The sequence below is a fragment of the Pongo abelii genome, chromosome 13 (genome assembly GCF_028885655.2).
Source record: "Pongo abelii isolate AG06213 chromosome 13, NHGRI_mPonAbe1-v2.0_pri, whole genome shotgun sequence".
NCBI lineage: Eukaryota > Metazoa > Chordata > Mammalia > Primates > Hominidae > Pongo > Pongo abelii.
The window spans coordinates 91,915,646-91,938,376 of record NC_071998.2 but is presented as its reverse complement, the minus strand read 5'-3'; positions in this window follow the sequence as shown (position 1 = coordinate 91,938,376).

The window sequence follows — 22,731 nt, the reverse complement described above, 5'->3', positions numbered from 1 at the left end:
AATATGTGTTGTAGAATCATGTGTCATACATATATCAGTAAGAAGAAGTGATCATGTCAGAAGTTCTGACATTACAGTCATTCAAATGACTTTCTCCTCTTGGTTCCAGGTCAAAGGAGCTCCCTTTATTTCACATATAAAGATAATAATATAACACGTTTCCAGTGATAAATAATGATAAAATACCTTAGCATTAGACCATTATGCTCAAGATAAGCCAAAGAAAGCACATAAATCTGTTTGGTCCTATTCATTCCTTAAACAATTTTAGAGAGCACTATATCAGTGACAAGCACCATTCTAAATGCTAACAATATGGGAATAAATGACGATTTTCCTGTCTTCAAGGAGGTTACAGCCTGTCAGACGAGATTTGCCCACCACTACATATATACAAAATAGCATGTCTTGTGCTTTAGTAACAGTAGAGGTGCCAGGTACCATGAGAGCACAGAGATATCAGCAATTCAACTGGATCTTTATTAATAATGGAGAGTGGAGGCACATTCCAAGTAGAATATCTAAAAACAATGCAAAAGATTGGTGAGTTGAGGAATGATGGTGCTTTAGCCTAGGTCCCCTAGAAAGCAGAACCTGAAGTAAGTCTTAAGGCACTAACAATTTGCAAGGTATATTCCCAGGACGACAAAAGTAACAGAAACTAGAGTGGGGTGGTGGCGGGGTGGAAGATGTGATACAGGGTGATACAATGCATTACAACAGCTATAGCTTCACAAGCAGAGAGAAAGAGCATTTTACTCAGCAAGCATGTTTGCTAAGTACAACTCTGGAAGCACCACATGTGGAAGTAGTCTACAAGGAAGAGGAAGAAAGAGAATGTCTGTCAACTTTCTCATTGATCAAGGTTCTCCCAGTGGTGGGTCAGCTGGCCCCTTGACAGCTGCTCAAGAATGCAGATCGTACACTAGGGAGTGATGTTCATCCAAGTCTGAAAATGAAGGAATGACCTGAGGCAGGTGGTGTGACGACAAAGAAAGACAAAGATGCAAGCAGTGGAGGACTCTGGGAAGCCACTCGAGGTTTTTGTGACTAGAAAGCATGGAAGGAAGACAGGGCACAAAAAGCAGAGATTAACTTGTGAGGACCTTTGTGTACACATTTGAAGGGTTTGGATTTTGTTCTGTGGGTGAAGAATATTTTTAGGAAAGGGGAAGTCAGTCAGACATTGTTCAAGGTTAATTGATTATCTAGGTAAAAGTGGATCCGCATTTTCTACTGATTGCTTCAATATTTACCCAAGGTTAAAGAAATTCATTTTGGGACACTCCAAATTTAGATATAGAAACAATCAACTGAGACGCAATAATTATTCAGGGAGCAGACAAACTGTCAATGAACAAGCAATGGTAGATGCTCTTGTCTATTTTGTTTAACTGAAAATAGAAATTAAATTATTATTTACTCAAACAACAGATGGATACCAGGTCCACATGGCATCTTGAGATGGTCTTGAATTACGTGAGTTGGCTGATATCACTGTTGAAACTCTCTGGGAAAGAGCCTCCTTTTCGCACCTGGCTTACAAAGCAACCACCCTGGAGGATGCAAACATATTTAGTGCTCTTTGAAACACAACCAAGGAAAACATCTGGCATTTTTTGGAAGAATGGTTTTTTTCACTGTATAGTAAAAAAAAAAAAAATCGTTGTTGTCTAGCAACAGCCAACATTTCTAGACAGCTTTTCATAATCCATAATCTCATTTAATCAGCATAGCAAGTTTATGAGAAAGGAATTATTGCCCCCTCGTACAGATGTCAAAATTCAAATAGATTCAGAAAGATTAAATAGTGTGCCCAATTACTACACCTAATTAGTGGTGCTGCTGAAATGTTGTACCTTAATACATTTGTCTCCAAAGTGCACATTTTTTCTGGACTACCTTGCTGCCTCACTTTGTGTTATGAAAAGACAAAACCTGGTTTTTGTTGTTTTTTGTTAGTTTGTTTATGGTGAGAGTACAAAGCCACAGAATTTGAAAATCTATCAAAACACTCACACCCATAATTTCCCTATGGCAAATTTCTGAGAATCTCTCTTGATCAGATTTATCTTCTCACATGGCACAAAATCTTGAGGAAATGAGTTCCACATATCTGACGTGAAGCTGTTCTTCCCATTAAGGGTATTTAGTTCATACCCTTAAAGCTTACAGAGTTCCCATGATTTTAATATTCTGGAATTCACCTTGATGATTTCTAAGATTTTTTAATATCGTACACCTTCCTTCAGTCAATAGACCTGAATTTAAGTCTGAGCTCCTTCATTATGTAGGTTTGAACAAGTGATTTAAATTATATGAACTGCCTCTTCCTTGGATGTAAAATGGGGCTTTCTTACGGGGTTTCTAGTCTGCTAGATGAGAGGATTATACAAAGCACAAAATAGGCCATTGTTTGCCTGAGAGTTACAAGGGCATTGATGATCAGCTCCCCCAGTGGTGCACACACCTGTACATGATCCTGTACACAATGCTGACTTGAAGTATGTATCACTCTTGAGTGCCCAAATCCTCTGATTTCCTTCAGTCAGAAAAATGAAAATTTGCCTTCTGAAATAAAGACACTGTATAGATAAGCTGTGTTTGTATGCATGCACCTTAATCTTTACAGTGAAAAAGAAAAGTGACCCTTTGTCTCCTGTGTTCTGTTTTACAGTTAATGTCAAATACAACAAGATAAAAGGTGTAAGACCCTGCCTCAGACTCTGTCATCTTTCCGGGATCTATTTCTCCAGGTTTGCCTCTTTTGTCCTATGGGCTTCACCTTTGTGTCTCTCTCTCCTTCCTGCTCTGATGCTGATGCTGCTGTTTCTGAGATGAGATTAGCAAACTTGACCCCCTGGCATAGATTCCTAGCTTTCACTTAGCAACTAGATTCTGGTTCCTTCTCTTTCTCAATTCATTCTCAACTCATTCAAAAACTGTTGCAGAAAATTCATGATAAGATGTGCTAGAATAATAAATGTCTTACCCCTTTTCCCTGATCCCATTGAAACTACCAATGAACATAAAAATTAAGCTGCAAAAATATTTTGAATATTTGAAATTGCAGGGATGTAACAATATCTGGAGGACGTTTCTTTAAATTAATGTATTTCCACATAAGAAATAAAAGCTTAAACAAAACATAAAATAATAAAATGCCATGATATTATGAGTTTTTTTACTTTGTTTTACTCTTATTTGCTTCAAAATGTTAAATAATGAGCCTGAATCACTCTGTAAATAGAAACAAGATAAATGCTATTTTTTAAAGAAAACAAAAGAAGAAAAAAACAAAAACATGACATTGACTACATTTTACAACTTAATAGACACTGTAGTTCATTTTGTCTACTTTGGATCATAAATAGCAATACTAAGTACTTTGAAACATGCTCCAAGGCTAGTAAATAAGATGTGGCATATAATTCCCACAGGAAAAAGACAATGTGCATTTTAATGGTCTTCTGGTTAGGCAAAATGTAGATATTTGAAATATCTTCTAATGAGTTTGGTACTAAAATTTGAAATATGCCGATAACATACCACAAAACATTTCAACAGCACAGCTATTAAGCTGATTTTAATTTTCCATTTAATCATAATCATAAAGAATATACAGGTTAAATTTAGATTTATTTTAATGATCTTCAGCATTATTATTCTATTTCTTGAAGCATTCTTCATCAGCACTCTGACAAAGGGAATTTAACATCTTTATTTACTTTTACAGCTTTCTGTTTTGCAAGGGACATTATGATCCAATAGTCTGCATGTAAGAAATTCACCTAATTATGGTGTTCCAATCTTAAGACATGTCATAAAAGTAGCTTAGATTGATAGCAAAGTGGAAGGGGTAGGGAAGAAGAAGGCATAGGCAGATAATTAGAAAACTCCATTGAAGAGCTTGAGAAATGATTAAAGTATCAATGCTGAATCTTTAAAACATTTCCAGTACAGTCTGTGACCACTATGCAATGATTTATGAATTTATGTTGCCTTAGATTTTCTTCATATTCACATCTTCCCTCTGTTCTATGTCATTTCTTGAAATATAATTTTTTAGAGACTTCTTTCAATTGTATTTTTTAATTAGGCTCAGAAATACTGTCTAATCCTCTCCAAATTTCTTTCTTTCATCCTTCTTTCCTTTTTTTCCCTTCCTGCAAGTTGAGCGCACTATGTTCCTAGAAACTGCTAAAAGCCAGTTGTGCAAGTGACATAAGATACAGACCTTGCCCCTCAAAGAGCTCATAGTTGAAAATCAAGTCAAACTTTTAAATAAAGAACTGTGAGTTCCATAAGAACAGTTTTCACAATGCCCTTAATAGCACAGAGAAGGTAAAAAACTCACGTATGATGCAGTTAACAGGGAAGAGCCCAGGTAGGGAGATTAGTTAAGATCTTATTGCAGTTTTCCTCCAAAGAGAGAATGATGTCTTCAAATATGTTTTATTAAAAAGAAAAGGTCAAAAGGAAATAATTCTGATCGAATAGGAAGTCGAGGGCAGGAACTAGTAGGGCCAGGCTGCTGCTCTCAAGTATGATACAAGCTAGGGATGGAGAAACACAAACACAATCTGGTAAAGATTATAACTGAGTTAACTTTTGAGTTTAAAAGCAAATTATAAAGTCCAGAACCTAGAAGTAACAACTATTTTTTCTATTGATAATGGCTAACATTTATTATGTCAGGTTTTAGGCTAAGTTCTTGACCCGCATTATCTAAGCTAATGTTTACAACAACCCTAAGAATTAAGTAGATTATTTTCTCAATTTTATAGATGAGAAAACTGAGACGTAGAGAAGTTAAGCAACAAAACACACAGTAGTAAAATCAAGATTTACCTACAGTCTGACTATCCTGGGCTCTTAACCACACTCCTAGGGGTTCTACTTGACTGCACGTTAGATTTGCCTGCGAACCTTAAAAAATGTATTGATACCCAGGCCCTACTTCAGACCAAACAAATCAGAATCTCTGGGTGTAGGACTCAGAATTGGTATTTCTCTTTTTTCAGTTACCTAGTGATCCTGTGTTCAACCATGTTTGAGAACCACTCCATTATTCTCTTCTTAAAGAAAAGCTAAGATGATATTGAGTTGACGTTTGAGGGATTAATAAAAGTTTAGCTTATGGAGAAGCAGAAAAGGGCACTCCAGTCGAAAGAGGAGCATAAGCAAAGGCATGGCATATTAGGACAAAGGTTATGCACCATATCCAAACCAAGAGCTTCGTGGGATGGAGAAGGCAAGAGAGGCTAATTGAAACCAGATTTTGAAAGGCCTTGAATTCCTCAATAAAAGCCTCTTATTTTATTCATCGTGCAACAGAGAGCTTTTAAATGTTTTTAAATATGGGAGTGAAAGAGAATCTGATCTATATTTTAGAAAAAAAATGGCTCTTTGGGGTAACAGGTATAATAAAGCTTAGTAAATGGCTTAGGGAATATTGAAATAATTTGAAGAATTCACATTTACCAGTGATTTGTTCTGTTGCATCCTACTGGAAGTGGACACACTGTTTGATATTTATAATTTAATTCAAAGTTAATTCTCTACTCTTACACCACAGCTGTTATCCAAGAGTACATGAACTCGAGAGATTTAAAATAAATTTAATAATCATTTAGGTATAAATAGAACCAAAGTGACTCACTAGCCTCTTCTTGGTGTCAGGTTTTCATCCTACGTGGAGTAAAGACAGAGAAAAAGGTGAGAGTAGGAATTAAAACTCACATTTTTAAATTAGACTCAAATATTTTTTGTTAATCAAGAAAACTCTCCTTGAACCATGAAAACAAATGACATTTCTAAAACTATGGCCTATCTCATAAATCATGTTTTCTTTACCAAACTATTGCATGTTTTTAGTCATCTTACCATTTAGGAACGGGACGTGGAAGGCATGGGAATACCACAATGAATTACAGTAGAAGGCCTTCTCTCATATACTCTGTAATCTCTCTAAAAAGCCAGGCTTCCTGCTTCCTTTATGACTGGAGTCAGCTGAAGAGACCCCTCAAGAATGACACATAGCATAGTGCTTAGCAGCTGTTTTCATGTGAGGCTCCATAAGAGAATTAACTATAATTCCAGCCTCAGGTATTCATTGTACAGAATAAATTAACTTCCCTTATATATCTAAAATGGTACTAGCTTGTACCGTCCTTGGGAAAATTGAGAAAGTAGTCACTAAAAATCATTTTCTGTAGGGTTTAATTCTCTGGTAGAACCCAAGTGCTAAATCAGATGTATGGAAAAAATCATGGGTTGTTCAAAGAAGAGGGAGCAAGAATATCAAAAATACTCTTATCTCAAAAATAAACCATCCCAGATCCATATAATTATGAGACTGGAATTTAGGGAAATACATATATCAAGACTATTTTACTTTTTAAAATTATTCTACATTTCCTGAATGTAGTGCTAAAAGAAAAACATTAGCCAAATTAAATTTAAAAGAGTTTAATTGAGCAAAGTACAATTCAGTCAGTCTCTCAAGCTCAGAGACTCCAGTGCAGCCATGTGGTGGAAGAAGATTTATGGATGGAAAAGGAAAGTGACATACAGAAAACAGAGATGATGTACAGAAACAGCTGGATTGGTTACAGCTCGGCTTTTCCTTATTTGAACACAGTTTGAACAGTTGGCCACCTTTGATCAGCCAAAACTCAGTGATTGACACAAGAGTAGACTAGTTTGTATATAACTCCATTTAGGCTATAGTTTGCAAAGTACAGAGAAACTTTTAGGCCAAATTTAAAATATGTAAGGAGGCAGATCTAGGCTAAACTTGGTCTAACAATTCCCCCCTTTTGGTCGTCTTCTCAATTTTGAGAGATTGGCCAAAACTTTAGTCATTGATGTCACAATCACCATCGTAAATATACTTCTTTGGTGTTTAAACTCACTGGGAAATAGCAGAACATGGGTTTTGTAAGGTGGGAAGAAGGAATTTAAGTTACTTTTTTTGTGAGGGTTAGAGTCGAGGTACCTCCTTATATGCTAGAATGTCCTGTTTACAGGAGGAAAAAACAAAACCTGGTCTGTTCTAGAATCTATGTGTTTCTTTAAAGTCTTAGTTTGATTATGTCACATTTAGCGCAAGTGACTCCATTTTGGTTTGGTCTGGTCTGTTAGGGCCTACTGCATGAGCTTAGTGCAAAACAATGGCCTCTCACAATTTTGCTTAATAATTCCCCCTTTTTGGTCAGGTTCTCACTTAGATGAGAGTATCACCAAAATTTAGGGCCTTAGCACCTCTCTCAGTTACCATCATTTTGGGTTTCTGGTCTTAGCACGTCATTTACAGATTATGGTGCCCTCATGGTCACACATTTCTTTCAGGTCTTGTCATTCCAGTTGAAGAGAGACCACTTGACATTCTATAGATGGCTGCATGCAACATTTAAAACTTTTGAGAGAATACAGTGCACCAGGGAGACTATTATTATGACTATCAGAAGGATAATACCAAGAGTTTGGAGTATGCTCCTTACCCAGGGCTCCATAAACCAAACCACCTAAAATCAAATACATTTAAAAATGAGCTAGATAAAGAGTCTACTCACTTTAACTAAGCAGTCTCTTCATTAATCCCCTACAACTGAATCTCTGTAATGCCTGATGTGATGTATTTCTCCATGGGCAAGAAGTGCCAGCAGCTGCACAGATACTTCTCTGTTTAGCTAGTAAGTAATCTAGAGCAATTCTATTATTTAGCATAACTTTCACATGAGAATTTTAAGTCTGTTGTGTAACCATAGCCTTTATAGCAGAATCTGCTATAGAGCTTATCATGAGGGATAAATTTCTAATCATTGCCTCATTTACTCCACACCATGGCAAAAGAACCTAACAGATGATGCCCTTCCAGAAGAGTAAAGACCTCCTGGCAATATTCTCTTTAACCTATGATGTGGGTTAAGAGGAATGAACCAATGTTCTATTTCTGACTGATTATGAGGCAATGTATGTACCATTAAAATTTCTCACCTACATTGAGCCTTCATCTTTCATCTATCAAGGCATAAGTTTATCAAATGTATAAGTTTGGCTACAAAATCTTTCACAAGTAAAAATTTACCCCATGAGTACACACAACAGACTCCCTTTACACTTCTATTGTTTATAGAGGCATAAGTAAGGGGAAAAAAGTGAAAGAGTCTCATGATAGTAGAGAAAGCTTGACCTGTGATCTTGGGGGGGAAAGCTGTTTCCATTAAGGATGCTATCTTCTTCTGGGAAGAAATTTCCCTGGTTAGCTTTACCTTAAGGTTTCCAATGGGTATGCATTCCAAGAGTGTGGAGGGACACCTTCTGAGTTGTGAGATTATGAACCCAAGATTCAAGGTCCTGAAGTTTTGCTGCAGTGTGGATGACAAGAGCATTCTTTCTCTGAAGTTCTCAGATCTAATCTTTGGGTTCTGGATTGTAAAGGGATTGATTGTCCTCAGTCAGTCAGTGAACCATGAAAAGCTTTCTTTAGCTGGTGAAAATACACTGTGGCATAATGAGCTACTGTTATAACATCAGCCCTCTTGCATGGGAAAGCTTTCATACAACCAGAAAACATGCATTGAAAATGACAATTGGATGAAATCTGTCTATAAATATTTAAAAGGCCCATCAGGTAGTGAAATGTACCTGAGGTTTTGATTGTCTTTTCAGGAATATGGGTTTGACAAAACCACACATTGGTCATAAACTATTTTAGCAATTTAGAAGTCACCACACCAATATAATATTTAATTTGGATCATTTTATCTTTTTCATGATGAGTCATGAATGCAGAACTTGTAATTAAAAAAAAAAAAAAGGCTTAAGGACTCAGGAAGGACAAGGCAGCCATCCTGGTTGTCCATGCTTAACATTGGACTTATGTCCTCTTGAATACAAGTTATTTCTCCTATTTAGGTGCATAGCACTGACAACTGATGGGTTACCATAGGTAATTTCACTTAGACCATGGAGTTCATTCAAATTGTATATCTAAACAATTTCAGCATTGGCTGATTTAGCATGAAAATCTGGCCAAGTATTTTCTTGGTATTCAATTAATTTTTGTTCTGTTTGAGTTAACAGTTTTATAAACCAGTCTTTTTATTAAAGTTCTAGGAATTCTTATCTAGTCTGATATGATTCTAAAGTTATCAGAAACTTACATTCAAGAGTGCTTTTCAGGGCCCTTTCCACCCTTTCATGAACCTCTTTAAAGACACCATATTATAGGATTTTGCATGCTTGTGAAGTTTTCAGAAACTGCATCATAATACATACAAATGGCCAACAGACATACAGAAAAAAATGTTCAACATCAATAATCATTAGAGAAATGCAAATTAAATCACAATGAGATATCACCTCACACGTGTTAGAATGCCTGTCATCAAAAAGACAAAAGACAATAAGTATTGTCAAGGACATGGAGAAAAGGGAACTCCTGCACATTGTTGGTGGAAACTTAAAACTAGTACAGCCATTATGGAAAACAGTATGAAGTTCCTCAAAAAATTAAAAGTAGAATTACCATATGATTTAGCAATCCCACTGCTGGGTATATATTGAAGGGAAATGAAATCAGTTTGTCAAAGAAATGTCCGCACTCTCTGCAGTGCTTGCAGCACTATTTTTTACTGTTTACTGCAGCACTATTCACAATTGCTGCATTATGGAATCAATCTAAGTGTTCATCAAAAAACAAATGGATAAAGAAAATGAGGTATATATACACAATGGAATGCTATTCGGCGATTAAAAAGAAGGAAATCCTATCATTTGCAACAACATGGATGAACCAGGTGGACATTATGTTAAATGAAATAAGCAGTCACAGAAAGACAAACACCAAGCTTCACTTAAACGTGGAATCTTAAAAAGTTGGACTTGTAGAAGCAGAGAGTTGATAGTGGTGACCAGGGGCTGGGGAAGAGGGTGGTAGCGGACAGATGTTGTGCAGAGAATACAAACTTTCAACTAGTTAGGAGAAATAAGTTCAAGAGATACACAACATGGTAACTATAGTTAATAACAATGCATTGTATTCTCAGAAATCAGTAAGAGGCTAGGTGTGGTGGCTCATGCCTATAATCCCAACACTTTGGGTAGCTGAGGCAGGAAGATAGCTTAAGCTCAGGAATTCAAGACTAGCCTTGACAACATAGTAAGACCTTATTTCTACAAAAAATAAAAATAAAAATTAGCCAGGCATGGTGCCACATGCCTGTAGTCAGAGCTATTCAGGAGGCTGAGGCAGGAGAATCACTTGAGCTCTTGAATTTGAGGTTAGAGTAAGTTATCATTGCACCACTACACTCCAGCCTGGGTGATGAAGTAAGACCCCCATCTCAAACAAACAAACAAAAAAATCAATAAGAGACTAGGTTATTAAGTGTTCTTAATAACAATAAAAAAAGATGAGTATGTGAAGTAATGCATACACTAATTAGCTCAATTTATCCAATCCACGATGTATACATATTTCAAAACATCATATCGTACACAATAAATATATATAATTTTTATTTATCAATTAAAAAATAAAAGGAAAATCTATTTTGTTCTTTTGAGTCTGTTAAAGGAGGAGATTTCTTGATTTTTTTAAGCCATTATCCTCAGCAAACTAACACAGAAGCAGAAAACCAAACACTGCATGTTCTCACTTATAAGTAGGAGCTGAACAATGAGAACACATGGACATAGGAAGGGGAACAACACACACTGGGGCCTGTCTGGGTAGGGGGTACAGGAGGAGGGAGAGCATCAGGATAAATAGCTAATGCATGCGGGACTTAATACTTAGGTGATGGGTTGACAGGTGCAGCAAACCACCATGACACACGTTTACCTACGTAACAAACCTGCATGTCCTGCACATGTATTCCAGAACTTAAAATTAAATTAAATTTTAAAAATAATAATAATTGATTACAGAGCAGGTACAAATGTAAAGAATCTACAGAAGTCAAATTAAGGTGTAAAAGGAATCTTGGTAGGAAACCAAGCAAAAAAGTAATTTTTTCTTAAGTTTTTTGTGGAGAACTATATCTCTTTTGATGGCTATACAGGGCACTGAGGTGACAGAAAAAGTCACAGGTCTGTGTAAAATAGGCAAATCCCTCCCCCACAAGGCCCCAAATAAAGCTGGAACATCTAAGATTTTCATCATACATATAATGGTGGGGATGTGAAGTAAATCCATCTTGCAAAATAGCATTATTCAGAAACCAAATTGTCTTGGCCCTGGTGCTAGGTGGAGAAGAAAAATACCATCCCTGAGAATTCATAGATAAAACTTACCACTCATGCTACCAGTGTGGTCTGAAAAACCTCAGGCAGATAATTTGATATAAAATAGTCGGCTGTGCTCCATGGAATACTAAATACAAATTCTTTCTAAAAGAATGTAACTGCAATCTAGGCTTCAGAAAATTCCCATAGATAAAGTTCCAAAGAACATGAGTTCACAGCCAAAAATCCCAAAACATAAAAGAACCCAAAGAACAACCACTGAAAGCATCCACAACAATAACAAGCAAAGTCAGACCAGCAAAGATTCTAGACAATGGTATTCCTAGACACAGAACACAAAATAGCTATGTCTTACATGTTTAAAGAAATGTTTAAAAATCTTTTAAATGTGAGCAGAAAACCAAGAGATTTAGGAATAGCCAAACAGATTGGGAAAAGAACCATATAATTCTCTCAGATATTAAAAGTGTATTCTATCTTCCACCTAGGATGCAAAAAGTCAGCAGAGAAAGTCACTCCTACCCTAACAATAAGAACAAGTCTGATAGCCTATGAAAAACGTCTAGTCTCCACAGAGACTTGAGGTTGCAAGGTAACCTACTGCACTAAAATCCAAAAAGATGGCAACACCCTCTGAAAAGAAATGAATCCCACAGCTGTTTCATCTTCAGCAAAAGAGTGGAGGTAGGAGGTAGCCACCACAGAAGTTGGCAAGAATAAAACATCTGAGGCTTTAATAACATGTTAAATGATGAGTTTGGGTTGGCACAACAGTTTAGAATGACTGGGGGCCCCAGACAAAGGGGGATTCTTACCTATCCACAAAATCATTTTACTAATTTCCATTAAATATTTGTGAAAAAGATTAGGGGCAGGAGAGGAAACTTGAAAAAAATTGTCCCCGCAGTAAAGACAAGCAGGGCCTGCCTAAGTTTGAGGTTGAGAGGAAAATGAGAGCTGAGCTCCTAAGCCCCAGACTCTGTGTGAGTAAGAAGCAGAGTCCTCCCCTGTTGGGAGAGGGCAGAAAATCCTGCTTTGCTCCTCTGAGAAGAGCCATCCCCACCTGGTCTCAATCTGACTTAAAGTCACTAATCTTTTTAAGTTAAAAAACATACCTGCTGTAAAGTTAGTTTTATCACTTTTACCAGATCTTCAAATATAGGGAAAAACAAATAATAAAATCTAGCAATCGCAAGACTGCTTTTTAGGTAAATGTGTAGAATAACTCCATGAAACATTAAAATAGTTCATTGAATCTTGCAGTTGAGTTCAGTTACCTGATTATCTAGAATTCACTGGGCAAAAACAGGCATCTTTTTCTAGGGAAACATCAACACTCTATAGAGAAGTGTGGCAGAAAAAAAGTGCCATTTCATGTAAAGGTAGAAGAAGAAGTTCTTCCTATGCCATGGTCATGGTCTTCCCCACTACTGCCACCAACAACAAAATACCTCCTCCAACTTCCAAACACTTCTAAACTACTGGAATTAACAGTGGTCTAGATAGATAAGGAAAGAGTGAGAGAGAGAAATTTAGAAGGCAAAATGCCTGTATGAAAAACAATCATACTGAGATGATTTTATTCTTAGATGTGAGTGAGTGATCTAACAGAGTAGGTTATAACTACAACTGAATATGGAGGGAGAGGGAGAATGGGGCATCTGAAGAGGGAGAGGGCATAATTTAATTTTATAACCTAAGAAATTTGTTACAAAGTAAATAAAAAAGATAACAGTAAAAAGTTCAGGTTTCATATGGATTTTCTGTTTCTGGTTCGACCAAAACTAATAACCAATATATGCCTTCACTGACACCCACATTTCTTCAGTCAACCTAATTTTATTCAACAAATATTTATTGAACTACTATTATGTGCCAGGTACTGTTCTGACCATTTAGGATACATCATAGAGTAAAGATTCCTGTCCTCATGGAGCTCCCATACCAGTGGAGGGAGACAGAGAATAAACAGTAAATATGATAAATGAGTAAATTACTTAATATGTTAGGAGGTAAGTGTGATGGGTAAAAGAAGGGGTGGAGAGGATGGGAGATCAGAAATGTAGAAAATTGAAGTTAAAATATTAAACAGGATGGTCAGGGTAGACCTCATGGAGAAGGTCAGATACGAGCAATGACAGAAAGGAAGTAAATCAAGCAGTTAGCTTTCCGGAAAAATTCCTGCAGGTGGGACATCTGATATTCCAGCTGTATTCAAGGAACAGGAAGGAGGGCAAAATGTGGAGCAAGCAAGAGGAAATGTAATGGGATTGGAGGTCATCTCCTCCTTTTTATTCATTTTTATTCCTACTCCAAGCTATTAAATCCCACTTAAGGAAATCACACAAATGCAGTAATGGACTCCACCTTGAGATAAATTACCCAACTTCAGCTGCTGTAACTCAGTCCTAGTTATGTTCTCCCTTCCCTAAATCACTTCCCACAGTAGAACTTCCAATTATATTCTTATCAAGGTGGCATTCCTGCCTCCAGACCATCACCTCCAAAGATGCCCTTGACTCCTACTTTGTTCAGAGAGGAGAAAAGACACTGGCTATGCTATTCCCATGTAACCCCACTCCCCATCTCATACAGTTCAAAGGGAGACTATCCTCCTACTCAAGGCCAGTCTCTGCACCTGGCCTGGGCCCTTAGCACTTCCATTGCCCCTCTCTCACGGACTCCTGAGTCTCCTTCTCTGAAGTTTCCTTATTGAATGTGGATGTCTCTCCTCAATCTCACTCTCCTCGAGCAGTTTTGTTCATGCCATCGTTATATATTTCCATCTAAATGTTGATGATTTTCTCATCGACTTCTCTAGTTCTGCATTGTTTCTGAGGTCTATGCAAGAATTCCCAACTGTGTACCAGACATGTATGTTCTAATGATACATCAGATATAATGTGTCAAAAATCAACTCCACCTTCCAGATAAATTAATACTTCCCGTTTCCTGTCTCAACAGATGGCATCATTACTCTCTCAGTCATCTTGACTTTACAGTCAGCTTCTCTCTTTCCTTTATCTCCCATTTATAATCAGTCAAGTTCTATAAACTCTACTTTATAAATGTCTACCACATTAATAGCTACCTTTTACCAAATACCTGCATTTCACAACTCTCACTGGCCTCTTCAAAGACAAAAATCCAATCATGAGCATCTTTTACACTGATGCAAGGAATAATGAGCCAAGTGCCATTTGCTGTCTCTACATAGTCTTTTTTGATAAATGAGATTTGGATTTTTGCTTGTTGTTTTGTTTTGTTTTTGTTTTTAATTTTCTAGTACCCAGTGAGGTAGGTGCTTAATTCCATTGAACAATTCATGTGAACAAGAAAAAATTGATGGGCTTCTATGCAAATTAAACTCATCTTAAAACCACACCATAACAGAAAAGTTAACAGGGTGAAGCACTTGAGTTCAGACTGGAGAAAAATTAAAAGCTTGCAAAGCAAATAAGGGAGTCTGGAAAGAACTTCAGAGGGAGGGAGAGAGAGAGAGAGAGAGAACACCATTGAAGAACATACATTTTTCAGAGGAAGCCTGGAGTTTAGGCTGTCATAGGAAGGATAATGAGGAATACAGTAGGCAAGAGTGAGCTATGATTGCACTACTGCACTCCAGCCTGGGTAACACAGCCAGACCCTGTCTCTCAAAAGAAGAAAATGTAGGCAAGAGATGGATTCTATATCCACCAGGGAGCCATTGAAGAGTTTTCAGCAAAAGAATAACCTGAGAAACATAGATGTTAGGAAGACCCACCCCACTGTATGTTGGTGGGAGGACTTGGCTAAAGTCATTTTTATTATCCCCCACAGAATCCAGTACAGTGCTTTCAAAGAATGTGTGAAAGTCAGAAATGAATTGTATTCGATTGAAGTAAACGATAGAGACTTTGTGGAAAGCAACGAGTGGCTGTGTTGTGTGCAAAGCACAGTCCTGAGCTGCCTAATTTGAAAGGGGATGTATTGGGCTGTTGTAAAGTTGAGACCAGCTTGTAAGCCCCACTCTCCCTGTTTGAAGGCTGGTGGTTGCCATGGTTACGGTTGCATGGGTAGGCTTATTTATAGCTGTACACTATCTTTAGTGAATTCCACAACAGATGAGAGAAAAATTCAACTGTGAAGCCATTTAAGTGCATTGGAAGCACTTAGGAAGAGCAATAGAATTAAATATACACTAGAGAATCTCAAAAACACTAAGGAGGGCCCCATTTTAAACAACTGTTTTGTGAAGAGTGTTCTGCGTAAATTGAAAAAATAAAGGGGTAGAAACTGCCAAAATCTAGGCTTCTGCATGCCCTCTAGTAGCTCTGCCTCTAACAATTTATAAGCATAAGCTCTAGGATAGGTCTTGGAAATAAATAAATTTTCTTTACCGCTAATCACATGCAAGACACCTACAGATATCAGGTCTTTCAATTCTTACAAAAACAACATAAGATAGGTACTATTATTATCCCCATTCTGCACATTAGAAAAGGAAGTAAAAAAGGTTAGGAGTTTCCCAAAGCCACATAGTTGGTAAAGACCAAGCTAGCCAAGAGCCCAGGCAGTCTGCTTCCAGTAATCTTAACCACTATGATATACTGCCTTGTTTTAATACGTATAACAAAAAGATCTGGGGACCAGAATTCACTGGAGACCAAGAAGCTATATTTATTTCAGTTTAAAGTGAATACAAATATAAAGTGATTATTTGATAATGCAGAAGACTGAGAATTCATGCTGCAGAACCAATTGTACCCAACCCAAAAATTTCAAATAAAACAAACCAGGGGCATCCTACTCCTATTTCAAAAACAGCGACAGTAGGAGTCCTTTATAAAGAAAATTTATCTGTTTTATGTCAAATTAAATATAATTTTTAAAAATCTATTTTATGTGTGGGTGCACATTTGTATGTTCATGCGCACACACAAATTTTGGGAACACATCCATTATGAACCACAAAGTAAAACTATAAATTATTTTTAAAGGGACGGATATTGACAGCTATACAGCATGTTCATTCATTTAATCTTGACAAGCAAATAAGGCAAGTATTATTGGTCCCTAGTTAACAGAGGAAAAACTGAGGCTCATGCTGGGTAAAACTCCCCTAAACACACATACCAAGTGGGCAGCAGAACTGGACCTGAAACGTAAGTCCCCCTAATGTCAAAGCCTGAAATCATTTTCTCTGTATCTTTCTGTGTCATCTTGACTTCAAGGGAACCAAAATTTGGCCAGTTTCTAACTGAGGTGCTCCTCAAAGCCAAGAAAGCTGTCTTTGAAAAACCACAGCTGTTCAAAGAAGGATGACAGGTAAAAATTTGCCTGGACAAGTCCTAATTCAGTGCAAGAACCACTCACTTTTTGGACAAATGTGTATTAAAATACCATGACTTGGGCTGGAATACATTATTGCAGTATTCCTATATCCTGCACTGAGAGTAGTTTTGAATAAAAGTAATATGGTAAAGCTTTGGAATTTGTATTTGTTGTCAGTGATCTTACAATCTAAAAAATCATATGATGTTTGTTCATGCTTTTATCAGATAAATGTTTACTAACTCCTAAAAATGTTCCTCTAAGTGTGGTAGGTTCTGGGGATTTAGTGTTGGATAAGACAAACATAATTGTGAATGCCAATGGAAGTGCAATCTTAGACTCACAGAACATTCAGAATATTCGTTTATTCAACAAATGTTATCTAGTGACTCCCATAAACCAGACAATATGGGAGATACTGAGGACATAATGGTGAATAATTCACATTACTAGAAGTAACTTTAGAGATAAAACATATGACAAATGACTGAACTGAAAATACCAGGAGACTCAGCACTCATCCTACGTCCTACAGTAAAATTGGAGTTAAAACCAAGCATTAGTAACTGTCTTTTTGACCCCTGTACTTTTCCCGAGGGCTCAAAACAGTGGGAAGACTCCTACCTTCTCTAGCACCTCATGGTATAACATAATTACTACCTGCTATCTTTTCTTCTAAACTGGGGGAAGTGCCAGAAAGAAGCCACATCACATCTGCCGTAAAGGTGTTGGAGCCACAATTTCAATAACAAAGAATTACCTGGTCCAAAATGTCAGTAATGCCCAGGTTGAGAAACCCTACTCTAGCCTATCTTCTTATTAATAAGAAGGACCATAGAATATGTATGACAAAATAAAAATCATCCTTTCTGTCTAAAATAAAATACAAACTCACTTAAGGAACTAGGAAGTAGTTTGATGTGACTCAGAAAACAACAAAAAAAGTAGAGAGTGGTTATCTTGTTATCTTTAAATACTGAAAATGGGGAGGGGGATATTTTGGTAGTTTATCACCGGTATCAGTTTGAATAAAAGGTTCATATCCAACTGGACCATGATTATGGTTTAGACATGCTTTAACCTGCACATCTAACTCATTTCTGAGTCTGTATACTTACCAAGTAATTCTCAGACCTCTGTTGCTTGCATACGCAGATTATTTCAAGGAGAAAAAGGCCCACTTATTGAGTAGCAAAAATCATAGGGCAGATGGTCTTTTTGGCTTTCAGATACAAAGTAGTCCTGTTTGGTCTTAAACAAAATGTACGTAGACCCAAAACTCTGATCAGTGAGGTCCCAGGTCTGTAGAATATTATAGTTCAGAGACATAGAGTCTACACCAGCCTTTAACTGCTTCCTACTGCAGCCACTACATGCCAACTTCTCACCCCACTACTTTTGTTCCCTATGTAAGTATCTAAGTTAAAATATTGAAGTCCTGGGCTTTGGAGATTTAAAAGATTTTTAATAATGATGTGAACTGAATTAATACCCTAGCAGTACCCAAAATTAGCCATGAACACAATAAATAATTATTTCTAGTAATGACGAATATTTTTAAGATACTACTTATGAAATTGAATCTCTGCCTTGAGGAGTCCTCTGACCAGAAATAATAAACACAAAGGAATTAAAGGCCAACAAATTGGCAAAACTCAAAACATTTCTCAAGAAATTTCAGGAAGGGAAGGGTTGTAATGCTAATATAAAACAAAACTGTTTGCAACTAGCCTGGTGAACATAGTGAGATCTCATCTCTTAAAAAGTAATGTTTAAAAAAACCAGCCAGAAGTGGTGGCATGAGCCTGTAGTCCCAGCTACTCAAGAGGCTGGGGCAAGAGGATCACATAAGTCCAGCAGTTTGAGTGAGCTGTGATCACACCACTGCACCAGCCTGGACAACAGAGCAATACCCTGTCTCTAAAATAAATAAACAAATAAACAATCTTTAAAAATTAAAATAAATAAAATAAAATTCAAGCCCTGAAGGAGAAAATATAGCATTTTATATTGATAAAAGCTAAAAGGCCATGTTGAACATTTATGTACCAAACAAAATAGCATGGAAAACAAAAACAGCTATTATTTGTTCAGTTCTTTGACTTTAACCTTCAAAACAACCTAATGAAGTAAGTATTTTGAAAGGATGAGGTCAAGACTTAATATCTGAAATTAAAAAAGCACAAAGCTGATTTTACTGCTTACCTAAATAAAGAAGAGCTATGCTGGTCAGGCACAACCTCTCCAAGCTGCTGATATAAGGAGAAAATGATATATCTATAATTAAACTTTATGTGCCAAATAATGTTGCCTCAAAATATATTTAAAGGAAAATATCTCGGAAATATATTGAGAAATTGACAAAAAGACACCAGTGAAAGATATCTACAGAGCAAGCAAACAATACATATCTCCTTATGGGGACATGTATTGACCTTCAAGGTAGAGACCTCCACATTGTCATTAAGCTGGAGGGATCAACAGCATTTAACAGGGTGGAGCTGGTCAATTCTGTAGGCCCAGAGGGTTCAATAGCATCTGAGGTTTCAAATTTATGGAGTAAAATGCTACAGATAGCCCATTCCAAATCTCAGAGTCCCACACCTTTCCAATTAGGTCCTCCTGAATTTGGCATAGAAGATTTGTTGGAATAGAGAGTTCAAATTTCTCAAGAACTCTGCTGCTCTTAAGTTTTGGGCCTCAGATTGTTCTGCTCTTTCAGCTAAAAGAGGTACATCTCTATATACACTGCTAAGAAGGCACTCTGATTTACTTATTTTTTCTTCATCTGGTGATTAACCTTTAGCCTTTCATTGTCTTCTCCAATGCGTCAGTATTATGAAGCATGATCCATTCCGTAATTCTCATAATTTCTGTTTCCCACACAACTCTCAAGTGCCTGAGATATTGCAGCAACCAAGGCATTCCCTTCCAATATTATGCAATCCCAGTGAAAATTTTAGCAATTGCAGAATTACAGCATGCCAGGGGCCATGTACTCTACCTACGGTTGGTGATAAGGTTTTCCTGCTCCAAAACTGCACTATAGATTCGGCTCCCTAAAACCATTTCTGGTACCAACTGTCATAGGCTTGGCTCCCTGGAAACATACTCTAGAGTAGAGATTTGCATGAATCACCCCTTGGATGGTGATTTCATGAATGACAACTGTGAGAACTGGACAGAGGGCAAAGTTGATCTATGATACTTGATGCAGTTACAACAGAGGCCTTGCTGATCCCACAGGGAACTCTGGAGAAAGAATGCCCCTTTAGGGTTGTCTGAAATTAAGGCAAGGGGCAATCCTTGTAACTCCACCTTGATCCTTTATTAGACATGGGCTACCCCTGTGGAGAGATAACCTTGGGAGAGAAGGCCCCATTTGACTGAGGCAGCTCCTGGAGAGGAACACCTGCCAGCCATCAGCACATAACATTCCTGGCAGCTGGGGGAATGTGTTCTGGAGTGATCTGGGTATTTGGTACTCTATGAACAGGAAATAAACCTTCTTTTTCATGTAATACTGTTTTCTGTCTAATATTTTACCCTATTAACAGAAAATAGACCTTAGTGTCCATAGTAGTATGAGGGGTTTTGTTTTCATATTTTCTAGAATGTTCTGACTCTGCACTTTCAAGCCAGCTAAGTATTTATTTTAAATTTATATAGAATTGTTTAAGATAACCCTTTTAGCACTTCCACCCCAATCACCTACTTTGTAAAGAGCTGTTTTCCCAAAATATTTTTAAACCCATCATGCAGACATAATGGGATATCCAAAGTAATTGAAGGTTTTCTGAAAAAATTAGGTAGTCTTGATTGACTTTTGGCAAGTAACTAGTTGTGGTTAAGAAATTAAAATCACAGGACGGACACAGTGGCTCACGCCTGTAATCCCAGCACTTTGGGAGGCCAAGGCGGATGGATCACCTGAGGTCAGGAGTTTGAGACCAGCCTGACCAACATGGTGAAACCCCCGTCTCTACTAAAAAAATACAAAAATCAGCCAGGCATGGTGGTGGGCGCCTATTATCACAGCTACTCGGGAGACTGAGGCAGAAGAATTGTTGGAACCTGGGAGGCAGAGGTTGCAGTGAGCTGACATCGCGCCATTGCACTCCAGCCTGGGCGACAGAGCAAGACTCTGTCTCAAAAACAAAAAAAAAAAGAAATAAAAATTATAAATAATATATTTGAAATACTCACCACGGTCTTAGGGCCTCTACAAAAAAATTAATATAGCTTGGGATATGGCCAAGGGTTCTGATTTTATAGGACCTTAGTTCTTTATAATGGAATGAGATGAGGATAGCGAGCCTGTATTATTCAAAAGAGCAAAAGATAATGATTTTTAATTCATTTATTTTTTAAATTTAGTAGACATTTTACGTTGCTTACCATGTTTTTTTTCAGAAATGAGGCTTATATGTGAGTTCAGCAAAATCTCTTTGAAATTAAGATATCGGTCACTTTCAGTCACCACTTACAGTGTTACTTATTTTTAAGGCAGCAGCTCAGATAAGCAAGACTAATTCCTAGAAGACTAAACATCAAATGATCTGATACCCAAAAAAAAAGACAAGTTTGACAAAAGATCTGATTCTCTCCTCAACTTTTTCTTAGTACAAAAATGAAGTAATATACTCACTACTTGTGGTCAACGGTATAACCATGCTGGATGACATTCCAAAAAATCAGAACTCCTTAGCTCCTGAGTTCCATTTGCTTTCGTTGTCCAATTAACAGGAATAAAATCAAAATGAATCAAGAAATACTAAGAAAACATCAGCTACATTATATCACCCTAAGTCTTATAGCCCGAGCACACCATATTGATGGATACAAAATTAGAAAACCAGCTAATGTCACTAATATTTGATGAGTCACAAAACTGAAAAGGATGCCAGGACATAGAACATGGAAAAAATGTAATCCCAATATTTAAGGAAGAGCACCACAATATGAAACCAATCATTGTGGTCACCTATAAAAATACATAGATCACTAGTGGCCAACACCAGTTCACTAGGTCAACAGGTCAGTTTGTCCTGACCAGTTAGTAGATGGGGTAAATTAGGGGAATGTAAGGTATAGTCTGTGTAGAGCTTAGCCAGCATTTGATGTTTTATCTCTCATGATATCTGTGAGAACAGCATAGAGGAATATCAGTTGGTTCCCAGTATAACTAGATGTATTCGTTGTTGGTTGAATTATTGTACTGTCAAAGAAGACTTATGAACCCTCTTGAGAAGTGAGGGCGGAAAGGGTGGTAGCACATATAGATGCAATTCGGATTTTAGAAACAGCTGAGATGAAAATTCCAGTTCTGGCACTATCCTGGCTGACTCTCTGAGCAAGTCAATCCCTACTCTGATGACCTGTAGCACCACTCCAATGGGATCTCTATCACATTTGTTCTCTTAAAACTAGTCTTTGACATTGGTTTTCAACATAGCTTCCCAACTGAACTACCCTTTCAGATTCTGTCCATGCCTCTGCAGAGAATATAGACTTCTCTGATTATAAAACTCAGTGAGGAAAACTTTCTTTCCTTCCATTGCCCTTTTATTTCTTAGCAGCTCTCTTCTTGAACTTTCAGTGTCCCTAAATTCTATCCTTAATTCTTCCTTTGACTAGCCTTGGAATAGCTTCAAGCTGAAAATAGTTAATACTCAAAGACTGTTAATGAATTACAAAAGTTGGTATCTACCAAGAAGGACAGTTCTAGTGATAAGCCATGGGGCATCGAAAAGAGTAAAAAGAATGGAAGCACAGAGGTAGCTGTGTAATCAGACCTAAGGGCTGAAAGTAAAAAACAAGTGGAAAGTTAGCAGCCAGGTCAGCCCATAAAAAGAGCAGTTAGAAAGAAGAGACAGGAACCAGGGAGACATACCGGAACATGCCTCATGTAAGAAGGAACTGTGGGGCCCTGAGCTTTGTTAGAGATTTTCTATACAGATGTGTGATGATAGCTCAGAGTCAAGTGGAAAAGATGTGGCTGTCAGCTTTCAGGAGTCCCTGAATAACAGCCATGTAGTACCTCTGTGGAATGCTGCCTGAAGAAAACAATATGGTCCCACCTTCTAGAAGACACCCTGCCTTATAAGCTCACTTACCCCTTGGGATAACAAAATTTACACTAAAAACTTTGTCTCACTACAG